Raw genomic sequence first — 4,969 nt, 5'->3', positions numbered from 1 at the left:
TTCTACTAGAACTTAAAAAAGATATTTTATTTCTCACACTTGTGTACAACAAATGTACACAATTGTATATTATATATTTATAGATTAACTATATCTTTCTCATTTGAGGTTAAACATGTATTCTTAGTTTCTGTATATTTATAGATTAACTATATCTTTCTCATTTGAGGGTAAACATATATTCTTAGTTTCCCTTGGCTTAATTTACTTCACTTAATCTGGTTTTTAAGAGGTCTTACCATTTCTTTAAAATGATGGAGTGTCATACTTTCTAATGGATGGGTATAATTCCATTGTGCATATATACCAACTTTTCCTGATTTATTATTCAACTAAGTGAAAATGACTAAATCTCATTTCTTGTATTTAGTGTGATTGATCCCTCAATGATGTAGCATTTAAGTTTGCATAGCTTTTGTATTTCTGTGTTTCTATGTGTTTTATGTTGTGGTTTTGTTTTTATTTTTTATGCTCCTTCTGGCATTGGCATTCAGGGCCTTGCACACTTCCTTAACATTTTTCATTCAAAGTCTGCATTCTACCACTTGAACCACAACTCTGTTTGAGGCTTTTAGCTGATGAATTGCAGGTGAGAGCCTTGTGATCTTTCATCCAGGCTTGCTTCACAATTCAATTCTGAATAGCTAGGATTATATGCAAGTGTAAGCAGCACCTGGGAGATTCTCTATGTTTTATGCTTTTGTTGTCAATATGCTGGGAAACAACTTGACCTTATTTAGCTAATATTATGAATACAATCGTTTCTCTAATAAAAAGAACTTTTGTCTCAGACGGCAGAGTGCAGTGGAAAGGATAGCAGGGGGGAGCGGGGAATGGGAAGGAATGGAAATTGGAAACAAAGGAGGAGGCAGCAGTGCTTGATAAGAAATGTACTCATTACATTGCCCATGTAATTGTAACCCCTCTGTACGGTATTTTCACAATAAAACAAAGAATTATTTGGTAGAATTTGAAAATATATTTGAGTAATAAATAGAATAGAAAAAAATATTAAGTTCGCTATTTTTTATCACTGCATATCTTTTTGTCTAAGTATAAATCCCAGACTTAAGCTAAGGGCCTAGAATAAGCAAAATGGCTTCTAGAGTTTAGATTATTTCTTTCCACAGAAGATGAGAGCAGCAGAAAGAAAACCGGTCCACAAACTGCAGAAGGAAGAGAGGGTTTAATGTCTCCTTAATTCTTAGGTTTCAATGCTCAATGAGGAACCCTCAGTACAGAGGACAGGTTAAGGACCTAACAGTTCCTGTGTTGTTCTTCATAGGAAGCAGACTCCGGTCTCCCATCACGACTGAGTGATTATCTTGGCTGGGTTCTGAGAGGGTCCAGGAGGGCTCTGTCATGGTCACTGGAGATTCAGGATTGCTCTCTAAGACAACGACATAGAGGAAAGTGGTTACAAGGCCTCAGTCCGTGTTTTGTCAGGTTTAGGTGATTTGTTACAGGCACTAATGCCTTCTGACTAACAATGGAAATATATTATCAGGTTCCAGGCCAAAAATTTATCATGACATGTGTTAGCTTGCACAATTTCCTAATGAAAGCCAACAAAATATAATGCCCTCTGGACATATTCTCATCAATATTTATTAGTTAAAAAGTTATAAAATCAAGTTCATGACGAGGAAAAAACCCAGATAAAAACAAAATTTCAGGGGCATTTACAAAAAATGTTGTTCTCTACATATCAAAAGTGACAAATTAAAACTTAATGAATCTGCATAAGTTAAATTGATTACTTTTTTTCTAATATTGCAACTTTCTTTTACATTTCAACTACTTAATAAAAAGAAGGTAGGCCAAGCACTACCAGTGGCTCACATCTAGCTGTAACTCTAGCTATTTAGAAAGATGAGACCTGAAGAAAGTGGATTGAAGTTACCACCGGTAGGAAAATCTGTGAAACTTTTATCTCCAATTAACAATTCAAAATCCAGAAGTGGAAGTTTGATTTAAGTTGTAGAGTGTCAGCCGTGAGTAAAAAATGCTAAAGGTCAGCTCCTTGAGTTCAAGTCCCAGTATAGACACACACACACACACACACACACACACACACACACACACACACACAACATATCTCAAAAATAACCAGAGACCAGGAAACAGAAACAAGATAATAATTTTCTTTATTTTCTTTCATTTTTTTCCTCCTCTTTTGTTTCCCCTTCCCATACCTTTCCCCCCTCTCACTAAGCATCCCCCCCAGCCGAAGTTGTAAAGTTCCTTTTCGACATAACGATTTGTACATCTCATTGTTACAATGGGCCCACCTGTATCCCTATTTAAACGATTGTTTTTTTCCCCTTTCCCTCCACAAATTATACCAACATCAAATACAGTGAAAACAGGGCTTATACCATGGGAGAGGGACATACAAAACAACAAAGAAATCATCTTATGTAAGAAACAATTGCATGAAAGCAAAAACAGTTGGAGCTTATCTTGGGGTTCATTTCACCTAACATCAACTTATCTGACCTTTTTTGCTTGTCTCAGACATATTTGTCATTTTTTTCATTTATCTCTCTTTGGGAATGTAAAGGGGCCTAGAAATGGAGGCACAAAAGATAAACATATGCAGCAGTGGTCCTCAGTTGAGACTATGTTGAAAGTGCACTATGAAACTTGTTGGTAGGGAAGGAGAGGAAAACTGGAAAAGACAAAAGGGAAGGGTGACATTGTCCACAAAGCAATGCACTCATGGAAATAGAGCTGTGGCTCAAGATGAGTGCCATTCTTCCGCAAAAGGGCTCAGGGACAGTGCCCAGGCCCTGGGTTTAAGCCTCATGACTGAGTATAATAAAAAGAATGACAAAGGAAAAGATCCTTAAAGCTGTCAAGGAGAAAAGGGTAATCACCTATAAAGGGAAACCAATTAGAATCACCTCAGATTTCTCAGCAGAGACAATCAAAGCAAGAAGAGCCTGGAATGATGTATGCCATGCCCTAAAAACAAACAACTATCAACCAAGAATACTGCACCCAGCTAAACTCTCCTTCATAACTGAAGGCCAAATAAAAACCTTCCATAGCAAAGAAAAATTGAAACAATACATCTCCACCAAACCAGCCCTACAAAAGATTCTTAAAGATGTCCTACACATAGAAAACCAACAAGACCGCAACAAAGGCCAAGAAACTGCACCCAAACTGAGAATCCAAGAACCATAGGAAGAACCCAGTTTTCGCAGCCCCCAAGAAGGTGGATAACATGGCAGGAACTCCCAAATACCTCTCAGTCCTATCTCTTAACGTTAACGGACTGAACTCTCCAATTAAGCGACATAGACTGTCTAGTTGGATTAAAAAAGAAGACCCTTCTTTCTGCTGCATGCAGGAGTCACATCTTGCCCGTAAAAACAAACACATTTTCAATGTTAAAGGCTGGAACAAAATCTACCAAGCAAACGGACCCCATAAACAGGCGGGAGTTGCAATCTTAATATCAGATAAAATAGACTTCAAATTAAAATTCGTGAGAAGAGATAAAGAAGGTCTCTACATACTAATTAAAGGATCTCTCCTTCAGGAGGATATTACAATTCTAAATATCTATTCGCCAAACAATGGAGCACCCAAATTTATCAAAGAAACACTACTTTCCCTGAAATCCCATATAGATCCAAAGACATTAATTGTTGGGGATTTTAACACACCACTCTCCCCACTAGATAGATCAACTCGGCAAAAACTCAACAGAGAAACCGCAGATCTAAACAGCTGCATAGATCATCTAGACTTAACAGACATCTACCGAACATTTCACCCAGCAGCATCAGAATACACGTTTTTCTCAGCAGCACATGGAACGTTTTCTAAAATAGACCACATTTTAGGCCACAAAGCAAACTTGTCTAAATTCCGAAACATTGAAGGTATACCTTGCATTCTCTCTGACCACAAGGGAATAAAATTAGAACTCAACTCCAAAAGCCACCAAAGAAAGTCCAGTATCACATGGAGGCTGAACAACACACTGCTGAATCAAGAGTGGGTCATGGAAGAGATTAGAAAGGAAATTCAAATGTTCATGCTATTCAACAAAAATGAACACACAAATTACCAGCTCCTCTGGGACACAGCAAAGGCAGTACTCAGAGGCAAGTTTATAGCTCTGAGCTCCTACATCAACAAATTGGAGAGACCTGAAATTAACAATTTAATGACACATCTAAACCTCCTTGAAAAAGAGCAGCAAGATAAACCCCAATCCAGTAGACGGAAAGAAATAATCAAAATTAAATCAGAATTAAATGAATTAGAATCCAAAAAAACTATAGAAAGAATCAACAAAACAAAGAGTTGGTTCTTCGAAAAACTTAACAAAATTGACAGACCCTTAGCAAATCTTATCAGAAAAAGAAGAGAACACACCCAAATTAATAAACTCAGAGATGAGAATAGAAACATCACCACGGAAACAACCAAGATTCAGAAGATTATAAGGGAATACTTCTCAAAACTTTATGCTAATACGTTTGAGAACTTGACAGAAATGGACCTTTTCCTAGCAAATATTGACATGCCAAAACTAAACCAAGATGAGTTAAACCAGCTTAACAGGCCCATATCAAGCACTGAAATAGAAACAGCAATAAGAGACTTCCCAGCTAAGAAAAGTCCAGGACCAGATGGTTTTACAGAGGAATTTTACAAGGCCTTCAAAGCAGAGCTCACACCAATACTCCTCCAACTCTTCAATGAAATTGAAAGAGAAAGCTCACTACCGAACACATTCTATGAAGCCATCATAACCCTCATCCCAAAACCAGGCAGGGACTCATCAAAGAAAGAGAACTATAGACCGATTTCTTTGATGAACATTGATGCAAAACTTCTCAACAAAATTTTGGCCAATCGACTTCAACAATTCATCCAAAAAATCATACACCACGATCAAACAGGATTCATTTCAGGGATGCAAAGCTGGTTCAATATACGCAAATCA

Source organism: Dipodomys spectabilis, unplaced genomic scaffold (genome assembly GCF_019054845.1).
Source record: "Dipodomys spectabilis isolate Male_0828 unplaced genomic scaffold, ASM1905484v1 ptg000589l, whole genome shotgun sequence".
Taxonomy (NCBI): domain Eukaryota; kingdom Metazoa; phylum Chordata; class Mammalia; order Rodentia; family Heteromyidae; genus Dipodomys; species Dipodomys spectabilis.
The sequence above is the reverse complement of the archived record's forward strand: the minus strand, read 5'-3'. Positions refer to the sequence as shown.